This window comes from Leptonychotes weddellii, chromosome 6 (assembly GCF_054177405.1).
Source record: "Leptonychotes weddellii isolate Sample4059 chromosome 6, ASM5417740v2, whole genome shotgun sequence".
In the NCBI taxonomy this organism is placed as follows: Eukaryota; Metazoa; Chordata; class Mammalia; order Carnivora; family Phocidae; genus Leptonychotes; species Leptonychotes weddellii.
The window spans coordinates 72,142,703-72,167,642 of NC_138374.1; the positions used below are offsets into that span (position 1 = coordinate 72,142,703).

Genomic DNA, 24,940 nt, shown 5'->3' on the forward strand with positions numbered 1-24,940 from the left:
ATCCATTCATCTGTCGATGGACATCTTGGCTCTTTCCACAGTTTGGCTATTGTGGACATTGCTGCTATAAACATCGGGGTGCACGTACCCTTTCGGATCCCTACTTTTGTATCTTTGGGGTAAATACCCAGTAGTGCAATTGCTGGATCGTAGGGTAGCTCTATTTTCAACTTTTTGAGGAACCTCCATACAGTTTTCCAGAGTGGCTGCACCAGCTTGCATTCCCACCAACAGCCAACACATGTCATTCTTTAAAATATCCACGTCTCTCGCATTCCTTACAGCACCCTTAATAACTAAAGTTGGTTTCCTGATCTGATTACCATTGAGTTATTGTCAACTGCCATCAGTACCATCTGCCCAGTAGAAATAAGAAATAAAGGATCATGAAGGCAAGTGTTGAGTTAGTCTTGTTTGTGTTGTGTATGCAACACCCAGAACAGTGCTCAGCACTGATTGGGTACTCAGTATATAAGTGTGGAAATCATAGGTGCTAATAATTTTCCATAAATACGTGTGTGTGTGTGTTTCCAGGTAACTGTACTCCTTGTTATGAAGGATACAAAGTCGATCAGACAACCTTTTGGCACAAAAGAGGAGATAAAGGTGTATTGGACACTTACAAGTAGGAGCACAGAGAGGTGTCGATAAAGCAGGGTGGGGGGGTGACAAAGTTGTGTTTTTCCTAAGTGGAACGTGCTGCACGGAGTATACCATTTACCCTGGTCTTCAGTGGTTTAAAATTTCATGGGCAAATGTCAACTTAATTTTGAAAGAATTACTGGATCATTGGTAACTGAGACAGGAAATAGTTTTACTATGAGTAGGATGACTTATTCCTTAAGTGCCCCTAAGGTTTGTGTATATAGTCTAAGGGAGCACAAGCCCAACTAAATGTTGAGTGAAGCTTTCATGTTTTGTAGGATTAATTCACAGTATTTAACGGTCTGGCATATTGTAAAACACTTACAGAAACTTTTTCTCACTCTCTTGTTTGAAATGAGCATCCTGTTTAGTTAGGCTTTGCAAATCTCTTGATGGGATATAAGTTATAGTTAGAGCAGAAACTGGAATTCCATGGAACACACTCTACTCTAGCACTTAAGCACGTATTTGTAGTCAAATTACTTTCATTTAATTTTTTCCTCCACACAGAAGTAACATTTCCCAGGTATTTTTAGAGAATTAATTAGTTTCCATTAATTAATTTGTTTCCATTATTGCTTTAATAACTCTATTGCACCTCAGAGTTACTCATTGTAATGGTGTGGACCTTGTTTGCCAAGTGCAATACGATAGCCTTTGTTTGAATAGAATTCTTCTGTTGATGTCAGTCAGTTAACTAAAGTGGTTTTTAAATGCCTACCTTGTGAGCCACTTTGGGCCCAAGGCCCTATAGGGACTCCAAGAGTAGACTACTAGGATGCTACATTCAAAAACTTTAAAATCTAGTTGTGAAGAAAAGAGTAACTTGTAAGACCATCTAAAATTGATTGCAACATAGCCGTAGCAACTTCTTTCTAGAAATGTCTCCTGAGGAAAGGGAAACAAGAACAAAAATAAACTATTGGGACTTCATCAAGATAAAAAGCTTCTGCACAGCAAAGGAAACCATCAACAAAACTAAGAGGCAACTACGGAATGGGAAAAATCACATATCCGATAAAGGGCTAGTACCCAAAATATAAAAAGAACTTATAAAACTCAACACCCAAAGCATGAATAATCCAATTAAAAAATGGGCGGAAGACATGACTGGACATTTTTCCAAAGCAGACAGCCAGATGGCCAACAGACACAGGAAAAGATGCTCAACATCACTCACCATCAGGGAAATGCAAATCAAACCCACAATGAGATACCACCTCACACCTGTCAGAATGGCCAAAATCAACAACACAAGAAACGACAGGTGTTGGTGAGGATGCGGAGAAAGGGGAACCCTCATACACTGTTGGGAATGCAAGCTGGGGCAGCCACTCTGGAAAACAGTATGGAGGTCCCTTAAAAGGGTAAAAATAGAACTACCCTAGGATCCAGCAATTGCATTACTAGGTATTTACCCAAAGGATACACAAATACTAATTCAAAGGGATACATGCACCCTGATGTTTATAGCAGCATTATTTACAATACCCAAATCATGGAAACAGCCCCCATGTCCATAGACTGATGAATGAATGAAGAAGTGATATATATACACAATGGAATGTGATTTAATAAACAAAACAAATGAGCATAGGGGGAAAAAGAGAGAGAAAGGAAAACCAAGACACAGACTCTTAACTTTTGAGAACACACTGATGGTCAGCAGAGGGGAGGTGTGGGGGGGAATGAGTGAAATCGGTGATGGGGATGAAGGAGGGCACTTGTTTTATAAGCATGGCGTGATGTATGGAAGTGTTGAATCACTATATTGTACATCTGAAACTAATATTACACTGTATGCTAACTAACTGGAATGTAAATACAAACTTAAGGGGGCACCTGGGTGGTTCAATCGGTTAAGCAGCTGCCTTCAGATCAGGTCATTATCTCAGGGTCTTGGGATTGAGTCTCAAGTTGGGCTCCCTGCTCAGTGGGGAGCCTGCTTCTCCCTCTTCCTCTGCCTCTCCCCCTGCTTGTGCTCTCTCTCTCTCTCTGTATCAAGTAAATAAATAAATCTTTAAATACAAACTTAAAAAAATAAAATGAATGCAATATTAAGCTTTCACCATCTGTAGCATGAATAATGAGTGAGAGGAAAGTCCTGGGGTAAATGATAGCAGAGTTCCACAGAGCTCCGTTGTCAGAGTCCCACTGAATCAGAAGTTTGCACGTTTATCATCATTCCAGACCATCTACTCTTGGTTATTTTGTTTCCAAATCTGAATAGTCCTTTGGTTTTCAGGAGCTCCTATTAAACCATAAATAATTCCAAGAATGGCAACATTCAACAGTCAATGTTTATGGAGTGTCTAGGGGGAATGGGAAGGGACAGACTGAGGACTGAGAGACCAAATCGCTGATGAGTGATTGGTGAATTTCAACTCGATATGACCATATGTTTCATCATTTAATCTTAAGTGTTATCTTCCAAAATAGATTTCATATTGAGGAAGCAGGCTCAGAGAAGGGAAAGTACTTGCACCAGACAGCTCAGCTCAGAAATGGTGGAGACAGAATTTTCGGCTCCTATCTCTAAAGCTGCTCTCTGCAGCATCATATAACCCTACTGGATTGAAAAAAATCTGTAACAACAATATAATACAAAGAAGGGTTATTGCAGGTGTTTTGGGGGAGATTTGAATATTTTCTATTAATTATTTTTTCTTACTGTGTGATTTACCTCAGTGAGCCTAAGAATAATCCATGATAGAATGGGTCTTTTTAGCCAAGTACAGTATAAAATTAGTAATAACATCTGCATTTGATAAAACTTATGGTCCGTATCTTCAAGAAGTTCTCACACTGAGGTGGGATACAGATAAATGTTATCAATTATAAATCCCAAAGTGTCAACAGTAAAATTCAAGAGATGAATTTTTTTTCATGATCATTCTCTCCTTCATTGACACTGAAATTCTTTCATTAAAGCGCAGTTTGTTAAGGAAAATAAAGCTGAGAGGATTAAAACAGGATTATGCTCCTCTGTACCATTTATAAAAGAATAATATTTAATAGCTAATTCATGTTGTTAAGACATTTTGGTGAAGTTATACAATACTCTAACAGTCTGTTTCCCATGTAGATCTAATTTGCATGTTACATTTTCTCAAGGGGTACCAATTTGTTGCTTTGCTTCATTTATTCAAAACTAAAAAATAGTTTTAATATTGCCTACAAATGACTGAGGTTTATATAAGGGAACTTCATAATGCCTGTGTCATATACATACTTGCCCACTTTCTGGAAATTCCTCTGTAGTCATTTACTTACATATGCCAGGGAATACCTAGGAAGATTCAGAACCATATGTATATCTAAAGAGAAGTCTGGAGAGGAAAAAAAAGAGAATACCATATATTTTTAAATGAGAAATTGATTTATCAATGCTATGATCATCCATCCTTTAGCTTTGCACCATCCAATATGTTAGCCGCCTGTAGCTAGTGAGCATTTACTGTGTTGGCTAGTCCCAACTGAGATGTACAGTGAGTGTCAAATACCAGATTTCAAAGACTTAGAACATAATACACACACACGCACATGCACATACAGCATCTCATGAATATTTTATATTGATTACATGTTTAAATAATATTTTGGACCCTATGGTTTAAAGAAAATGTATATTAAAATTTCAGGGGCGCCTGAGTGGCTCAGTTGGTTAAGCATCCAATTCTTGGTTTCAGCTCAGGTCATGATCTCATGGGTCATGGGATCGAGCCCTGCTTCAGGCTCCATGCTCAGCGGGGAGTCTGCTTGAAGATTCTCTCCCTCTGCCCCTCCCCCCACTCATGCGTGTGCTCATTCTCTCTCTCTCAAATAAATAAATCTTTAAAAAATTCATCTATTTAAGTTTTTTTTTAACATGATTGCTGGAAAAGTTACAATTACATATATGACTCACATTACATTTCTACTGGACAGAAATTTTGTAGCTTAAGAGGCACACCCCTTCCTAAACCTTGATACTGATTCTTATTGCCTGTAACCTTGGAATTAAAGCCTATGGCATGGAAAACAAAGCAGGTGAGGTTATAACTATGGCCAGGTCATCTCAGCTCACTCAGCACAGTCACTATCTACCTGTCATCCATCAGGAAATGCAAAGATGAAAGAAGATAGAGCTTCTTCTGTCCGTCTGAATTCCTAGGTAAGACAAGCATCCATTTAACATTAATTCAAGACATGATGAGTAACGAGTCCTAAAAGACAAAGTATCTCATGGCTTCAAGACAGAGGAAGGAAGACGCCTAATTTTATTAAGGATTTAAGGAGAAAGAATTTGGTTAGAAGACCAGGCTCTCCAGAGTGAATAGCATAAGCACCCTGAACAGTGGGAAAGGAAAGGTCACTCAGCTAAGAGTGAGTATCCAGCTGACTCAGGACAGAGACATAGAAAGCAAGTAGAAAAGCTTGTGATGTTTGAATTGTGGATGCCTTGGATGCCAAGGTGGCAAATTATTTATCTTGTTAGCCTATGGAGAACCACTGAAGACTTTTAGACATTCCAGAACTGTAGTTTTGGAAAGTTAGTATAAAATGACGGTTTTTGGATTCAGATCGGAAGAAACTAATGAGGAAACTAATTACTGCTATAGCTATTTGGGCAAAAGGTAATGAGGACCCATAGTAGTAAGATATTGGAATGAGGACAGAAGGAAGAAGTGGACATCAGAGTTATGCCTGAGATGTGTTGTTATCTTGAGGCCAACAATGGACATGTTCCATAATAGCAGGTCACCCTCACTTATGTACGTGTACCGGAAAAAGGAGTAAGATCAATGCACGCAATAAGTCTACAGAGGGATGGGCTTTAACTTTAGCATCAATGGAGACCACAAAAAGTGTTTTCCCTCATGATGACAACCACCATAGCCCCACTGACTGCTGGAGGAGTGCTCTGTACCACCAATCCCACATGGAAATATAATGGCCATCTCAAGGGAGTCAGGAAAGTTTGTCTTGGGCTCTTTTGACTGTAACAGAAATGGGTCAAGCTAGACATGAGAATCGGTCCATGTGGCATGACAAAATGGCTCCTTGCAATGTGAAGTCAGGGCAAAGAAAGCAAAAGTGTCCTGGGGATTTGTTCCCAGCCTTTGGGTCCAAATAAGCAATGAATTGTTAGATTGAAAACTTGTTCTTTGTTTCTTTGTAAGGTGATCTGAGATGGTGGGTGTGGGAGTGTGAAGGGGGGGATGTGTGTTGGCCAAAGCAATGGCACAATTTCCTTTTTCTTTTCCCTTCATATCTAATGAAGCTTTCTAAAGTATTATGTTTCTTCAGCTGTGCTAAAGCCTCTCAGGAAAAGTCGTTCTGTCCCTGCTTAGTTCAGAGCTATAAGTTGTTAAAAATAACTCTGTTTAAGAATCTCTGAGCACATGGGGCGCCTGGGTGGCTGAGTCCATTGAGTGTCCGAGTCTTGATTTTGGCTGAGGTCATGATCTCATGGGTCGTGGGATGGAGCCCTCCCTGGGGCTCTGCACTCAGTGGGGAGTCTGTTCAAGATTCTCTCCCTCTGTCCCTCCTCCCACTTGAGTACACACACGCTCTCTGTCTAAAATAAATAAATAAATCTTTAAAAAAAAATCTCTGAGCACAGGTTTACAAAGAAAGTAATTTTCTTACTCATAATAGATAGTATTTGTGCTATTTTCCCCACCTTATGTTCATATTCTTTAACCAATTTAAATATTAGTAACGAAGTAGAGATAGTGGATGATATATATTCCTAATCTTAGGGGAATTCAATGAATATATTTAAATTTCTAGCACCTGTTTCAGGCATGAGGAAAAGGATGTACCTATGTTCCCTTTTCCTCAACTTACATCATTATTCATGTCTCAAGAAAGACTAAGTATTTCTCAAGAGAAATATAGTCATTGAGGTGTGGCGTGTTTTTTAAATATGGATATAAGAGTCAGCTCTTCGATTAATTCACAAACTCTGCCCCCAAATCACTGAAAAGGTTCTCACTTTGTCCTTCAATGCTCATTTCATAAGTCTTTGCTTTCAGAGGTCTCCTTTTTGTCATCAGAGTGATGTAGGAGCTGCTTTCTCCTAATTAGAAAATTTCTATAATTTAACTCCACTTCTAACCAATATAAAAACCATGCGCTTCATTTCCAGAAGGAAAAAAGTGAAGAATGGAACTGCAGCAAGGGAATTTTCCTGAAGGAAATCTGTAATGAATAGCAGCAATTTGAATCTTCCTGAAGGTGTATTTATGTAGTTTGTGAAAAGCAAATGACCCATTTCAAACACTGAATCCTCACTCTGTGTCGGGAATTTAGCTCTTTGTCCAAAGCCATGCATATATTATAATGAGTCCATAGAGAGTCCCTATTTCTTTTTCTTCTTTTTTTTTTAAAGATTTTATTTATTTATTTGAGAGAGAGAATGAGAAAGAGAGAGCACATGAGAGGGGGGAGGGTCAGAAGGAGAAGCAGACTCCCTGTCGAGCAGGAAGCCCGATGCGGGACTCGATCCGGGGACTCCAGGATCATGACCTGAGCCGAAGGCAGTCGCTTAACCAACTGAGCCACCCAGGTGCCCCGAGAGTCCCTATTTCTATGATAATCCTTGCCTCATATGGAAAAATAAAGTAGGGAAGCTTTGGAGACCCTTCCCTGCCATCAAATTCCAATACATCGATCTTCAAAAATTATGTGTAATATTTATAAAGTACTGCTCTAGTATGAAATAGCATGCAGTTTAGAGTAATGAAATTACTATCACATAGTAGATTTATGCATACATAGCTTGTTTTTTATTTAAATACTAATGAACTGGCAGCTTGGTACAAAGGAGTGGCCTTGAATAAGTTGGATGTACTAATCCTGGCTCCAGAAACCTTTGGGTTCAATCCAGACAAGTTGTACAACATCTGAGCCTCAGTCCCAGTTGAAAAATGGGATGATAATACATTCTACTTCACAGAATGATTTTTGAGGATTGCTTGAGAGACCACAGACATCACCCAGGAGCATCCCCATTAACTGTTAATGCTCTTCATGTGTCATCCTAACTGGACACAATATATAGGGATTCACACAGACCCAGAACACTTGCTGTAATTATTCCCTTATATATGATTCTTGTCCTGTTGTGATTTCCCAAGGTAACCATCACTAGGCAGGATGACTCAGAGATGGTGATCAACTTAAGTGCAAAGTTCATCGGTCGTATCATGGAGGGACTACTTCTTGACGAACTTAACAGAGACTAGAACATGTTCATTCATTCATTTTTTGATTTCAAGTGGGTGCTAGCCACTGCTTGAAGCATTGAGTATACAGGGTACATTCTCCTTAGCATCATACTTTGGTTTTGGTGCATCTTGGAAAACACTATTGCCCACTCATTTGCCCTAATTCTACTCATTCCATCTATCCCTCTGGGTCAAAGCATCTTGAAACTTTTATTCTAGAGCAGAGATTTGGAAATTTAAGGATCACCTGCAGTTTAAAATGCTATTTCCTGAGTCCTGGTTCTGGAGATAAGGATTCAAGTTCTGAGCCAGGGACCAGGATATAGTCCGTACAGTCCTGTGCTCAGAAGGTTCTGACCAGCAAGCTAGTCTACATCTGTACTCCCTGGTTTTTCTCAAGGTATTTATATCCAAAGTATTCTCATGTAAGTGGATTTTACTATTTTTAACACGGGGTACTGTTTATAGGATTTATATGTGATTTCTTCTTGGGGGAAAAAAAATTCTTGCTGTAATCAGACTTCGTAAAGAACATATGTAACACTATTTGAGAAAAGTAACTAAGGGTTGAAATTCAAGTGCTCAGCTCTCTAGTAGTTGGTTAGTAAGAAGGTATTCAGAAAATCTGCCCTTTTTTCTGTGCCATCCAAGCTGCAACTAAACTAAACAGATATATGAGTTGAACTTTCAGTCAGGAGACTAAGAAATCTATAACATCAGGTGCATCGATCATCTTTTGATAGTAGCTCGAGAATATAATTATTTCCCTTTGTCCCCAGTGATGCTATGAATATTTTAGATGTACACAACTTTTGAATAAATTCTAAATTGCAGTTTTATAGAAGTGTTTTTGTTGGTGTTGCTAGGTATGTAAGGTATGAACATATGAACTTAATCTGAGATCATCTAGTTGAGCTGTTTTGTCTCAGAACCCTCCCATGCTATTCAGCTATAAAGGGATGATATTCTTCTGGTGAGTTGCTAACTGGATATTCATGAATTGGGGTGCCCTATCAGCGTGTCAGTCAACTGTCAAGAATGTGTTAATCATCTGCTATGTACTTACCACTTTTCTAGCTACTGCTGGTGAGGGCGACAAGAAAGACAAACAAGATAAAATAAAATAAACCCCAAACCTCTCCTAGGAGGTCAGCTTTCATAGCAAAAGATTTGAGTTACCTAGAGGGAAAATAAATTGTATTGCAATATGTAACAAAAAGAATAATATGACACTTTATTCCGGGTTATTTGTAGTAGAAAATGGGCATTTACGAGGCTGGGCACCCTGCCTTTCTTTTTCCCTTTGGAAATACTATTGTACATTCAAGTGCAAAACTTGTAAGGGAGTCAAGAAATCAAAATGATGGTTAAGTCACAAAAGGAAAAAAAATGTTATCATTCACCCTAAGAAGAGAAAATTGTAGAACTTGGAGTTACTGTCTTTGAATTCAAGACAGACATTTTCTGAGAGTCAGAATGTTGTAGACTTGTGAGCTGTCCTCGGAATTACTCAGAAATGGGATGAGGTGAAGATTGCAGAGGACCAATTTGGGTGCAGCCCTGCTTCTGATGGGGGAGAGCAGGTCAGATACCTTCTCGAAGCTGTGAAGCGCTCTGTGTATTTGCAATTTTTGTTTTTCCTTCTGTTCCGTGGTGACCAGATCAACGTAGCCATGACTGATTTTGAGAAATTATTTTATTTTTAGCATCTGTCCCAAACACACTCAGGAGGTCAAACTCGTAAATCCAGATGTTAGTAGGAGAGCAGAAAAACCTTGGTCAGCAATGAGCTTTCCTTTTGGGTGTTCTCCTTTCAGAAATGAGGAAGTCCTGGCTGGGGAGGCTATCCCCCATCACCCTTTCTGCTCAGAGGATACGTGCCAAATGTGGACCCAGAACTGAAGTCTTAGGACCCTCTGGCTAATTTCCTTTCCACTCCGCATGGCATCTGTTGTGATGACACAAGTCATCTAAAGAGGACATTATTGTTCTTTTTACTTTCATACATTCTCCAAACATTTAGATTGTGAAGAGAATATTCAATTCCAGTGAAGAAAATTGTTCTGTCACCAAGAAAAAAGTTCCCCTTTTGACACAGATTTCCTTGCCAAAAAATAATGACTTAGCATAAAAATGCTGCCCTTGTTCCATGAATTAGTAAAATCAATTCTCTCTCTGATACTATTCAGCCATTGTGTCTGTCAGCACTCTGGTTGTGAAGCTGATGTCTAAAACCATGTCACCAGGCACAAAGGTTTATAGAAAGTGGCCCCGTGGATTAACTGTAGGACTGATTTTGTAGCTGGTGAGCTCTAGGTATTGTGTTTATCTTCAGTTCCCCTCCAATAACCCAATGTGTAGATATGAGGGCGGGGAGTGGCATGAGCTCCCCAATATGAAGTAGAGAAGGGAAAAGTAAATGAGGTGTCTTAGTTCACTTTTTCAAAACTTTATTCAGACTTCCTCTGGGCCAAACATTGTTAGGTATCGGGTATGTGGATCCATGTAATTGCCAGCCCTGAAATAACTGGGTGTGTACTGGATATTGATTTTTTAAAATTGAGAATGACAAATGGTTTGACAGTGGTGAACATGCATGGGTATTATCCAAGTACAAGGAAGGGACAGTGAAAAAATTGCATGAACTGGTTTGACGAATAGCTAGGAGTTAGCAAGGAAAAGTATTGTGTGTGTGGTGGTGGTGGTGGTGGGGGGAGAATTGTCATATTTAAGTTCTAAGAAAAGAGAGGACATCCACAGCCCTGTGTCAGAAAACTTGTCGGTTACTAATAGGTTTCGGTTCATTCATGGAATATTTCTATACTACCACTGATCAAAGCACCTCACCTAATAGAACCTATCAAGAAATTCAAGATCAGTTCTGTCATTGGACAGAAGAAAACCCCTGTAAGTTAACTAGCCCATTTGAAAGATTAGACATTTGATTTTTGAGGATCTTCTCATACATATGCTGCTACTCAGTAAATATCTGTTAAGCGGTGACTGGTTTTAGTGCTTTGTTAGAAGTAAAGGAAACAAAAGAGAGTGAATCATCATCAGGCCTGCAGAAAGTGTTCAGACTGGTTAAGGAGATAAGGTTGCACCTGATAATGAAGTTTGTACAGGATTGTAATGCCAAGCCAGAGGCAGTCCGCAAGGGGTGGTTATAAAGCCTCTTTCAGTAAAAATTCATCTGACATCAACTTTCCTTCCCCTTTGAATATTTCAATACGCAGTCGCACCAAAAGCCTGATTTTCAATTAGGGAAAAAAAAAACAAAAACAAAACCAGATCCAGAAATGTCCACTTATGAGAAACATTTCTGCTTTTGTAATTAGGGAGCCCAGTAATTAAATATGCCCAGGAAAGTTGTATTAGATTGCATTGCATTGGGTCAGGTATATGCTTTCATTTCACATCTAATGGCCCCTTTTAAGATCATAAGCAAATTGAAAAACAGCAGCTCAACTACCTCTACTCCCCCTTTTAGGGGACAAAAATGCATTCCAGTGTAGCTTCCAATTTGCCTTGCTAATTTTGATTAGTGTAGTATGATCCACTGGACAGGAGGCTAGTCTGCAAAGAAACGTATTTCTGTTGCTGAAAACTCTTGAGAAACTCTTGGAAAAGGACTCAAACCGGGAAAAAACTGAACAGAGACTTTTTCTCATTTGATTGAAGTTACAGATGAGATAAAAGAAGGTTTTCTCGTTGCCTTTTCTCTATCAAGAATTGCTGTAAAGATTAAATGATGAGATGAACCAGGAGTAAAGCCTTCAGACTGTTGCTTTTGAACAGTTTGGTGAGGAGCTGCGGTTAATGAAACACGTGTTTGCACCTGCCACGATGCAGAGGCGGGGTCGACCAGTTCTCTCCCCGTTTCTGGGTATTTAATCAGTCAGTAGGCTAGAAGGTAGAGCCTTGGGGAGCAGGGACCAAGTGCTTCTCCACCATAGCTCAGACCTACTCACTGTATCATTGTGTCACGATCAATACCTACCTATTCACAAAGCCAGTGTGAGGCCCATCTCCTGCCTGCCAAAATGATCGAATGGAGTTCTAAGAGAGGATTCTGTCTCCAGGACTAGCCAAGAATAGCAGGTATCATACATTTGCATTAGATCCAGGCTACCTCCCTTTCCTCCTAGCCCAGGTTGTATTTAACTTGGCAAATCAGTGCACATGGAGTTTGGGAATTGCTGCCATTTTTTTTTTTTTTCTTAAAAAGAGAACTCTTTTTTTTTTTTTTTTGGTAATTAAACTTGACTAACATTCAGCTCAAATAGCCTGTGTATCATGCTTCATGAAGGAAATGTGCATTTTTCATAGGATCCTTGCAAGTGTTGCAAAATAAATTTCAGATAGGACAATTTGGATACAGCTACTTGGAAAAGTGGCAGTTATTTTTTTCCTAAAGTGTGACTGCTTTGCTCCTCAAAAATGAACCTTCTCCAGTTTAATATTAAGTCATCACAATCAAGGGGCACCTGGGTAGCTCAGTCGGTGAAGCGTCTGACTCTTGGTTTCGACTCAGGACATGATAATGTATTCCTCATATACAGGGTAGGTTGCCTTCAAAAGAAATGCTGATTTTATTTAAGAAGGTAATACCCTATATTGAGGCCAAAACTGGCCCCCATTCCCAGTTGCAATTGATCAGTGATAATTAGTTATTGAGTATTTGCTTTCTCATGTCTTAGGTGAGATTAGCTGCAATCATCTTTGCATACAGGTGGTCGAGTTGGAATTGAAATTAGTGGTGAATGGACAGAACTGAGTGAGAAAACTAAACCAGCTATAGACTGACCCCTGAGAAAGAGGCTCTCCAAATTACCAGAGGTGGGGAAAAACTTGGGCTTGATTGGAAGGTCTGGTGTGGTTATGTCATTGATCCTCAAATTTCACTGTATGTATCAGTCTCCTGTAGATCTTGTTATAATGCAGATCTGGGGGCACCTGGGTGGCTCAATCCACTAAGTGCCCGATTCTTGGTTTTGGCTCACGTCATGATCTCACGTTCGTGAGATCGAGCCCTGAGATGGGCTCTGCGCTCAGTGCAGTGTCTGCTTGGGATTCTCTTTCTCCCTCTCCCCCTGCCCCTCCCCCCCCAGTCATGCTCTCTCTCTAAAATAAATAAATCTTTTTAAAAAGTGCAGATCTGTTTCAGTAGTATATTGGTTTCCTAGAGCTGGTGCAACAATTGCCACCAAGTGGGTGGCTTAAAACATCAGAAGTTGGTTCTGTCACCATTCTTTAGGCAACAAGTGCAATATCCGTTTCACCGGGCTAGGATCCCGATGTTGGTTGGGTTGCATTCTCTCTGGAGGCTCTGTGGGAAGAACCTGCTCCTGTCTTCCAGCTTCTGGTGGCTGCAAGCATTCCTTGTGGTGTCTATGTTCCTATCACTTTCTCTTCTGTATGTGTCATCTCCCTCTTCCTCTCTCTTGTAAGGATACTTGTGATTGGATTTGGAGCCCATCCAGATAATCCAGTATAATCCCCAAATCTTTATCCTATCTGCAAAAACTTTCCCACATGAGGGAATATTTATAGATTCCAGGGATTAGGACATGGACATATATTTGAGAGCCATTATCAACCTACCAAGGTGAGTCTGGGCAGGCATTAAGATTCGGAATTTCTAACAGATGCCCGGATGGTGTTTTGATGCTGCTGGTCTGTGCATAACACTTAATTGACAAATGGCTGGATTATCAGTCTGCAAGGTTGAGCGTGTTGTATCTGGTTCAGAGCAGAACTGTGCTCACAGAGATACAGAAACGTAGCAAGGGACAGAGGGGATGGGGTGAAACATCTAGGAGATGGAGTGACCAAGAATTAGGACAATTATATGGGCATCAAACTTTCTTCCAGAGAGGTAGCCCGGAGCTCTGCTTCCAGAGGCAAAACTGGAGTCTTAGTCAGGAACCAAGCCAGGAGCTCCGTTCTTTAAAGTGGGCAAACAAGAAACTTAGTGAGCAGACAGAGGGCCTGGACACTAGTTTATGTCAACAAGTTTAGTGCCAGATTCTGCCAGCTGGTTTACCTCAGCCTCCTGCCAACATGGCCAGTGCTGATTATGAAACTAGCTAGTGTTGCGTGGATGCATGGCTTTCAAACTGCTGACTGAGTAGATTTGGAATAGGGCTCTGAAATCTCCATTTTTAGCCAACAACTTAAATGATTTACATGCAGGTGGTCAGGGAGCCATCTTGGAAAGTGTAATTCAACATAGTGAAGTCATCAGAAGCTACCAATTTATTTTCATTTGAGTTAGACAAACTTAGGGTGATATTGCATGTTACCAGGGGGAAAAATGGCACCAAAAAGAAGTCTGTTTCCTCGCTAAAGACATGTGACATTTGACTCTTGAGCATGTTCTGAAGGTGGCTATTAAGTCTGGAAACAGTTGAATATACATAATAAACAGTGTGTTAATATTACATCATAATACATGTCATAGTCAATATGTTGTCCCATATTATGAATGCGTAGTTCAGCACAATGTGCACATACTTCCAGTGTTGAGGACACATCCGCTGCATTTCCATTCATCTTCGCACGTGCATGTGTGAGATGTTCCCTCAGGTGGTGTGTTCCCTCAGATTTCACTAAAATAAAACAAAACAAACAAAACAAAACACCTGTACCCTTCGCTTCATCCCCATTGCCAACTCATCCAGTCCAGTTTTGCAAATTATCATTCAGCCACTCCAAGGCCACTTTGGCCAAAATAAGTGGTTATCATGCTGTTGATGCCACCAGGTGACTTCATCTACCTTGTAATCACCTAAATGGACAGATGTGGATGTTTTCGACTTCAAGTTTGTTCTGTAGAGTAAATATGGAGCTGGAGTAACTACAGGACTGCCTTGGCCTCTTGCTATCCTCAGTCAAAAAGGCATGGGCTGTGGAATTATAAAACTTGGATTGGAAGAAGAATAAAAATGTTGGCTGATCTTATTTTTAAGAACCTTGTAGTTTTAAAAATGATTTGGTGTTATGAGATGAGTCCATGTTCTTGAATGTGTGAAAATGGAGTCACATAGATCCCATAAATCTACATTAATTTTGGCAAGTGGTTTTTCATAAAAGATCTGACTCCTCTCCCTTCTATTTAATTCTCCCCGGACGCCCTTGGCCAGGTCAAATTCACCAATTTCCTACTCTTATGGCAACACATTTGTCTGCCTGTGATATAATCTCCTCTTAACCATTCCCTATCATCTGCCTGTGTGACCTGCCACAATCATGATGGGTCTTGGGAACCCATTTTTCTATGAAAAGTAACCTGGAATAGAAGAAGAACAAGGGGTGTGATAATTTTTAAATTATGCTGACTCTGTAGTCCTCCGGTAGCTCTACAGGCAGGCATTGGGAAGGGTGCAGGAAGCAAACACACACCTCAGCCCCTGCTCCCCTTCTCTTCCCTCCTTCCCCCTTCAAACAGCTCAGTCCCGTCTCTACCTATAATTTTGATCCAGATCTTTGTTTTTTAGTAGATGCATGGGATATTTTTAAGATATTCGAGGTAGTGTCCAATAAAGTTGTTTTTCTACCACTTAGCTATTCTGAACCATGTTCTCTCCGTTTTCTAAGCTGGAAATACCATTTAGAGCAATAAATGGGTGACTTGAAAAGCTAGTGGAAGGATAAAATAAAAGCAAACATCACCAACTGTTTTTTTAAATTGCTTCTCCAATGTCCTTTTACAAAAGACACTGTGAAGTCCCATCCAAGCTGAATTAATGAATTTAATGAAGCTGAATAGCAGTGGTGAGTGCTATTCCAACCACATTACCAGACTCCAGCACCTAACCTCTCTGCTTGGGGTATGTGGTGTATGAAAAAAATGACTGTTTATACGGTTGGACTGATGACCTACTTTGTCTGCCGGTGGAAAGAGCATTGTCCCCTGATCAAGCTTACGGTGAATCAGCCTCCTTTAATGGGACTTACCTTGGCCTAGGAAAACTGTGATTTTTAAATTTCTTTTCAAAATCACTATTATCCTAGCTGTATATGGTTTCTTGTTTGCTGCAAGACTAAGATAACCTTTTAGAGGTCAAAGCAGATCCTAATTGTATTTGTAAGGACGGAATCAAAAGCATGTATCACTGCACGCTCCTTGTGAGCATTACTCTTTAATTCATTATTAGGAAACCATGTGCCACATGTCTCCAAGTTTGCAAATGTTTGTGTGAGGTCTTATCACAGCTGTGCACACTTACCAGTCACATGACGTTCTAGCATCTCCCTTGACAACTTCCTGTGGTTACTCCAGCTCTCAAGGACCCACTTATGTAAGTGACATCAAGAGCAGTATTTGCAACATGAGGGAATGATCTGTTTTGATTAACAAATGGAATATTTGAGAGTCCTATATTATGGCCAATCCCTTGGTATATCTCAAGTCTCTTCCTAACTCTGTTTTTAAATGGTACTGAATGGAGTTTCTGGGTGGTAGACTGTCAGTTTTTCCAGTGGAAAAGAGTGACAGAGAAGTTCACAATTTACTTTTCAAAAGCTTTCTCTACAGATGTTTGCCAATCTCTCAGGGTCCTGGGGCAAGAAAATCAATAATCATATTTATTTATTTCATTTCTATATATCCAATGAATCATTCTGCCGTTCCTCAAAAGATTAGGGTTTTATAGAAGACCCATGTGGAACAAAAATAGAAATGGAAATCCTCAAGAATTCGATTTCTCCAAAATTGCTTTATAAAATTACTTAGCTATATGAGAGAACAATAGTAAAATAAAGTTCATGGAAAGAGCTAGAAAAAGATATGCCCCTCAAGTCTTCATAGGCACATGTCTTACATGCTAATGATAATAACTTGAATTGCTATAACTCAAAATAAAACAAAACATAAAAACCTGAGCTTAGGGAATTGCCTAGGCCTTAAATCAAGAGAGGCCAGCCCTGGTCATTTTTTGTTGACTTTGGGTCAAGTATTATGGTACCTCCAAGGTTACAAAAACAGTGTCTACTTTGTATGAGCTTACCATTTGGAGCTCCCATCTACCCACATTTAATAACTATATTGAAAACTGCCTTTGGCAAGAAGCTGTATCTTCGTTTCTCTCCCCCTTTTCTCAACTTGCCCCTGATTTTTATTTGGTCAGTCACTCAATAAGGGTTGACCACATGTGTTCTTATTTTGTTTTAACTCACTGGGTTACGATAAAAGATCGAATGGTCCCAGCCTGGATGATGCTTAAATGGAACATTAAGTGCTCCATAGCACTTAAGTGACATTCAAGTCAGTAAGGATTGATTTGAAGCATTTTGGTAGTTGTCCAAAAGGGGAGGTGGCCATTTGGGATACTATGTATATCTATTTCTCCAAATACAGTCTTCGGCCAAATGGGAAAGCACTGTGCAGATGATTAGGAGTGCGGGAGGAGGAGGAAGGGGCCAGCTGAAAGGGTTCCTGCCTTGCGTGTGTTGAGACTTGAAATAAAGAGGGCACCTGGGTGGCTCAGTCAGTTAAGCATCTGCCTTCAGCTCAGGGTTCTGAGATCGAGTCCCACATCAGGCTCCCTGCTCAGGGGGGAATCTGCTTCTTCCTCTCCCTCTGCCTGCCCTTCCCCCATGCTTGTGCTCTCTCTCTCTCTCTCAAAAATAAATAAATAAAATCTTGGAAAAAAAAAAAAAGAGAAAGAAAGAATAAAATGTTTGTTCTAAGATAGTAAGCCAGGTGAAGCATAGTTCCAGAGACTTAAAGGAGTTTGGGGGGTTTTCCCTTCAAAGGGATTATGATTGGCTCACTAGCTTCATTTCTTCCACATTTGCTCAATTTCCACGAGTTTCAGGATGGCATGAATGAAAGGGATGAAATGTTTATAGAGCGAAGGTTGTCAGTCGTGGGTGATCTGGCTACCATCCTCTCCCCGAGAAAACATTTGACAATATATGGAGACATTTTTGGTTGTCACACCTGGAGATGGAGGTGGGAGGTTGCGACTTGTGTCTCTTGGCAGAGACCAGGGATGATGCTAAATATTCTATAATGTATGGGACCAGCACTCGTAACAAGGAATGAACTAATGTAAAATGTCAGTCGTGCCAGTGTTGAGAAACCTTGTTCTAGACTCATTCTCCCTGGATCTTTCCAGACAACGCAATTTGACTACTTTTTACTCTGCTTCTTTTTTAAATTATTATTTATTTATTTTAGAGAGAGAGAGTGTGTGTGAGCAGGAGGGCAGAGCAAGAGAGAAAATCTCCAGCAGACTCCCTGCTGAGCATGGAGCGCACTGCAGGGCTGATCCCAGGACCCAGACGTCATGACCTGTGCTGAAACCAAGAGTCGGAGGTTCAACCCAATGAGCCACCAGGGCACCCCACTCTGTTTTTGGCTTAAGAGTTTTCATCACCCAGAAAGGATCAAATTATTAGTACTGATGAACTAATTTTGGCCCCACTGATGATTATTAGCTGTGTCAAAACTATAATCCTGCCTGCTTGCCACAGCAAGCTGTGTGTTTGTTGGGAGAGTCGCCTGAGAAAATGTTTTGTTCTCATGAAGCAGAGAACACAAATCCTGATTAAAACAGGGTAAAAATTAAACCTTTGGTCTCTGCAGATATATATATATATATTTTTTTTTAAACAGATTTTTTTCCACAGATATATTTTTATAATAGTCTCTTACTATTATAACCCTCTGGCTATTTTAATGCACACTTGTTTTTATAAAGCCATATTTTGGTTGCTATAACAACTTGATGTAGCTCTTGATGAGCTCTTCTTGCCTTACTGTTGGTTTTAAAAAGTTGAGGTTGCTATGACTACAAAATCCTGCTTTATTTCCAGCAAGCTTTCTTCCCTCTTGTGATTTTGCTTTCAAAACATGTATGTGTACATATATGTTAATCTGTCCCAAGCATTCTTCAAAAGGTTGGGGATGGAATCGTGAAGAAGTCACACCAAAGTAGTGGGGAATTGCCTAGTTTACACCAATATTTCTTCATTATAATAAAATAGAATCAGATTATGGATAGTAGCACATAATAGCTGGAAACGACTTAAAAGAGAATTTGTTTCCTTTTCCTTCTTTCCCTCCTCCCTCCCTTCTCTTGCTCTTCCTTCTCTCTAGTTCATGATCTCTCTCTCTCCCTCTCTCTGTCATGCCTTACAGGAGTCTACCGTGTAGTCAAACCAATGTATAAAATCTCTAGAGGCAAGATGGCAATTAATTTATTTAAGTGTGTACTGTTATTCTTTTCTTTTTTAAGATATCTATCTATCTATCTATCTATCTATCTATCTATCTATCTATCTTAGAGAGAGAGCAGGGGGAGGAGCAAAGGGAGAGGGACAAGCAAACTCTACACTCAGTGCAGAACCTGACTCGAGGCTCGATCCCACGACCCTGAGATCATGACCTGAGCCAAAATCAAGAGTCAGACGCTTAACCAACTGAGCCATCTAGGCGCCCCAAGTGTATACTGTTATTCTTAAACTGATTTTCATAATGTTGGATGACCTCAGATTACAGAATCTCTTTCCTATTTCAGATTAGATTACAGCTTAATGACAGGCTCTCCATCTTTTTTTCATGATTTACTTATTATGTCCTCCATTTTATAACCTCTCCCTGTTTTCAATGGCCTTTGATGGGTCGTTTGAACTTGAAGCATGTGAAAGCATGTGGTGTCTTAGTATGTTCATGATTATGGATGGAATCTATTTTACAACATTGCCAAGTACGGTCTCCTTTATATCATAGATGACAATAAAATTTCCATCACTAAGAGTTCCTCTCTTTCAAATTTTGAAAAAATAAAAACTATGAGGGCTGGAAGTTAGGACACTTTGATTCTGTTATTAACTTGGTCACAATTAGCAATATGAGCACCTGCTAGCTACTTTATCTCTCCAGAGGAGTGTTATCCAATACAAATAACACATGGCCATATAGATAACTTAACATTTCTAGCAGCCAAGTTAAAAAAGTAAAAAGAAAGAAAGAAAGTTACATTTAATAATTACTATCTACCCCCAATATATCCAAAATATTGTCATTTCAGTCTGTAAATTTTTCCATCATCTTGGAAATTTGGGGGTATTTTATACTTGTATACATGTCACTTTGGATGGGCCAGCCACATTTCAAGTGCTCAGTAGTCACACGTGATTGGTGGCTACCATATTGGATGCATTTAGCTTTATCTTCATTAAATTTGGTCACACAATAACATTTCTTGTCTATTGGTCACTTACTATGATCCAGGTCCTTTGTGAAATCTTACAAATATATAGATGATTGGGGAAACTCTTAGTTTATGACAGAGAGAGGGAGAGAGAGAGAGAGAGATCATGAACTAGAGAGAAGGAAGAGCCAGAGAAGGGAGGGAGGAGGGAAAGAAGGAAAAGGAAACAAATTCTCTTTTAAGTCATTTCCAGCTATTATGTGCTACTATCCATAATCTGATTCTATTTTATTATAATGAAGAAATATTGGTGTAAACTAGGCAATTCCCCACTACTTTGGTGTGACTTCTTCACGATTCCATCCCCAACCTTTTGAGGAATACTTGGGACAGATTAAGTGCTCCCCATACATTTATTGAATTGGATCTCCTTTCCTGTCAAAATACGTGACTGGATCCCAAATGAAAGGATGTTACTGTCAAGGGGAAAATTTAATTAAGTTGAGAAGTCCAACCATATGTGCATATTTTAGGAAAATGAAGAGAAGGAGAGTAACGGTCTAAACGAAGGGACATCATGTAAATGACCACTGTTCTTGCTCTGTATGCTGTTTTTCCTGTGGTTTGCACGTTATTGTCTATAAGTAATCAAGGAGAAGCACATGATTGCCTTAAATTGTTTTGGTGCCATGCTGAAGGTGACGTTGGCAGGACATCACTGATGTGTCCACATCTCTTATCACATTGCTGCTTCTATTCCTCTCCTGCCTCTTCTCAATTGGAAGAAGCCAAATCAAAGTGAGCCATGTGACTCTTCTAGCCTGTTCCGTGAAGGAAGTTTCTGTTTTCTTTTTAACCATGTGTCATTTTTTATCATCATTATTTTAGAAATAAAGTGGCTGATTGGGTGTTTTTTGTTTTGTTTTGTTTTGTTTTTTAAGCCGAGCCATTTTGCCTGGAATGCAGAGGTTTGGATGATCTAATCTGATTGGGAAATATGAGAACAGTGTTACAGTTTGAGCCAATTTCCAAATCATGTTGCAGATGATAATCTGAGTTGGAATTAAAATGTTTGATGCTGGGCGCCTGGGTGGCTCAGTTGGTTAAGCGACTGCCTTCGGCTCAGGTCATGATCCTGGAGTCCCGGGATCGAGTCCCGCATCGGGCTCCCTGCTCAGCAGGGAGCCTGCTTCTCCCTCTGACCCTCCCCCCTCTCATGTACTCGCTCTCTCTCATTCTCTCTCTCTCAAATAAATAAATAAATAAATCTTTAAAAAAATGTTTGATGCTGACAGCTCTTCGTTTTACACAACATTTCAACTAGCTCCATCATTTGTCACAGATTTTTTTTTTCTTTTTTACCTCTTTCCAGTAATGTAACATAATGTCTGGCATTTCCTATCTCTTTGGCCTTTATAAATTGGAATTATATTCAACACTTTTCCCTTTCAGAGTTTAAGATGTGAGATGATTTTAGAATCCTTGTTATAGTCAGAATGCCACAGTGAGCAATGTTTCTGCATTAGCCAAGGGGTTTGCTCAACACAAACATTAGAATATACTTGCAGTGGGAACAACCTTATGTTTCTGTGATCATATCATTTCTCTCCACATTGGTCAATAAACTATTGCTACCTTGAGAGGATTTGTTTACACACAACACTAAATTATAATGTAGGCCAACACTGGGCACTGAAAAAAATGGCCCAGAAACCCTTCAAGTTATTCACCATAAGCTCATGTTTATCTGTAGAATGTGTCCATTATTCATTTTTCTTTCTTTCTGTGATTTTTTTTCTTGATTATTTTTATTCTTACTGGAAAATAGGGAGAGAAGATCAATTAGGTTACTTTGATCTGGCCAATCGACACTGGTTAAAAGTTGGAGATAGAGGAGATTATCATTTACCTTTTTGTTCCTGGGTAGAATTTAGAAAATGTGGAGTGCCTTGGACAAAACATTCTTTTAAAGGCTGCTTATAACTCTTGGGCTGAAAGAATTCAGATGTTTTACTCAATAGACAAGAAGATACACTTAGAAACATGGAATTTCAGAGGTGGAGGGGAATTTGAAATCAACTAGTTCAGTAATTTTCAAACTTTTTTTCTGGTAAGTTCTTTGATGTGATGACAGAGAGGGGCCTGCAGGGAAAGAGCTGAGGTCAGAGAAGGCCTCTTGGAAGAGGTTTGTACCTGGCTCCCTGTTGTCTTCATGATCGCCTCAGTTACTAAGAAGCTGTCATTTTGGGATGGCAAAGTGCAAAGAACACTGGATTATAAATCAAAGATCTGGGTGCCAGCCCCAATTCTGTGTCCCTTCTGAGACACTCAGTATTGTGTATCTCTGAAATGAGAGACGTCATATCTACACAGGATTAAGAAGACCTCATCTCTGCCTTTTTTTCCCCCCAGCCCTCTCAACTGTCCTCCCTCTCACATTACTTTCCAGAACCCTATTTGCCATTACAAGTGAATTTGTTTCTTTTCTCAAGGTATTTCAAGACTTTAAAAGGACTGTGGTTCTCTTGGCCTGGACCTTTCAGATTCCTTTTTATGTTTTTTTGTTTGTTTTTTTAAATAGCATCTGAAGTCACTAATTCCCATTTGAACATTTCTTTGATTCTTTCTTACAGAGGGAGAGGTGATTTGGTGTGGTTTCATTTTTTTGAACAATTTGGATGTTGTCATTTCTTTTAACCTTTGAAATGTTGTTTGAGCCCATACATTACACTGGGTCACTAATAATCACCTGTGTCTTCTTTCTTGCCTGTTGGACCACGGTTCACAATCAGAACATGGTTCTCACCCACAGAGATCACAATCTAAAAAAAGAAAGTGGATGCAAGTAATAAAATGGTCATATTTCCATATAGCACAGAGGAGCACCTTATCCGGAAGTATCTGGCAAATACACATGTTACATTGCCAGGCATGGTGCTTTCTGGCTTATTCTGGGAAACATGATTTATCTATCTATCTTGATTTTGGCTCAAGTCATGATCCCAGGGTTGTGAGATCAAGCCCTGCATGAGGCTTCACACTCAGTGTGGCGTCTGCCTGAGATTCCCTCCCTCTCTCCCTCTGCCTAGCCCCTGACTCTTGTGAGCGTGCTGTCTCTCTCAAAAAAACAAAAGAATGACAACAGGGTCAGCCTTTGGTAAACATTTAAAGTATGTCTTTATCAACTTCTGTCAAAAAACATATTTTTTATCCTTCCCTCCATAGACTTACTATAAATAAAAATCCAGGAATACAGTTTTGTGGGAACCAGTAGAGTATGCAGCTTAAAATGCTTGGTCTAATGTCAGCAGACCTGAGTTCAGCACATTGCTCATCTACTTGCCATTTTTGTCATCCTGGACAAATAAGTTATGAAGTATCTTGTGCCTCCATTTACTCCTCTGTAAAAGGTGAATAGCATCTACCCCATAGCCTGTTTGAAGGACTGGATGTGTCCATTTATGTGAAGTGCTTAGTAGAAGACCTGGCACATTAGCACTTAATAATGTTTTGTTGATATTATAATTTCCTAGGGCTCTACCTAGTTTGATAGTAATTCTTCAGTAAATAAGTTAATTGATTATTGGTTTGATTTAGTATTTCTCACATCTATTGCTTTCTTCCCATTTAAAAAAAATGTTTTTGGGGCTCCTGGGTGGCTCAGAGGGTTAAGAATCTGACTCATGATTTTGGCTCAGATTATGATCTCGGGGGTCCTGGGATCGAGCCCCACGTCGGGCTCTGTGCTGGGCGTGGAGTCTGCTTAGGGTTTTCTGTCTCTCTCCCTCTGCCCCGCCCCACTTGCATGCTGTGTCTTTCTTTAAAAAAAAAAAAAAAATCATAAAAAAATTAAAAAATGTTTTCCACACTCCTCCGCTCTTTCTAGCCTACTTGGATAACTGACAATTGCATAAAAAGAGCCTATGAATTTCAAAGGTTTTTGATTAACGTAAGTAATAAAATAGGTAACTGCTGGAGAAGCAAAGAAGACGCTCTTCTGGAGGCTTCGTATGCAGCCATCACTGTTTCCAGTGTTGTGTTTTGCTGTAGACATATGAGAAGTGTGTGCCTAGCGTTATTTTACTTTGTTTTCTTCTGGCAAACAGGGTGGTGGGGGTTCCAGCTGGAGGCAGCATCATCACATAAGTCATACCCTGCCAAGAGCTAATGGTGCCTTTGCATTTATGTTTCGGTCTAGGAAGGTCTGCTGAAGTGTTCAGTTAGTGACACGTGAGCCCCATCTAGAAAGGGTACATCAGAGGCTGCGGGAGGTACCTGGATGAAAGGGAATGTTAAAATCCTCAGTGTAGAACGCAAATCAAAGGACGTCTGCATAGCAGTTTATTTTTAAAGTGTGGAGTCTTCGACAAGCCCGAGAGAGGTGTTTTGTGTGGGGACAGCACGTTCTTCTATCACCCTGTCTTCGATGAGCGCCGCTAAAGTAGGTTCTTTCTGCACGTGTTCCTAGGGAAGTAAGTGTTCCTGGAATGAGATCCTGTATTCAGAAGAGAGTGATCTAAAGAGAGTGGTTGTGACTAAAACATAGTAGCTTCACTGCAAATGCGTGGGTAGAGGTAGGGTGCCCCAGGCGAGTCCGCTGTTGGGTAATTTTCTCGGTTGTCGTTGGGCCGCCCCCCTCCGTGCAATTGAAGGGCCCAGATTCCTGCAGGAGAGGGAGTAGCGCAGCTTTCTATTTTGTTTTATTTTATTTTTTTAAAATTTTTTATTCTTATGTTAATCCCCATACATTACATCATTAGTTTTAGATGTAGTGTTCCATGATTCATTGTTTGTGCATAACACCCAGTGCTCCATGCAGAATGTGCCCTCCTCAATACCCACCACCAGGCTAACCCATCCTCCCACCCCCCTCCCCTCTAGAACCCTCAGTTTGTTTTTCAGAGTCCATCGTCTCTC

General features: G+C 40.0%; 1 protein-coding gene and 1 long non-coding RNA gene across 3 annotated transcripts in view; both read left to right on the plus strand.

Moving 5' to 3' along the window:
* LOC102740208 (protein kinase cGMP-dependent 1) overlaps positions 1-24,940 on the plus strand; it is a 914,142-nt gene that overhangs the window by 428,667 nt on the left and 460,535 nt on the right. The gene's annotated exons all lie outside the window — the stretch shown is intronic.
* LOC145722246 (uncharacterized) overlaps positions 23,856-24,940 on the plus strand; it is a 21,765-nt gene continuing 20,680 nt past the window's right edge. Inside the window, exon 1 of the long non-coding RNA XR_014146366.1 lies at positions 23,856-24,700. This is a non-coding gene — a long non-coding RNA (uncharacterized LOC145722246). The remainder of the gene's footprint in view (positions 24,701-24,940) is intronic.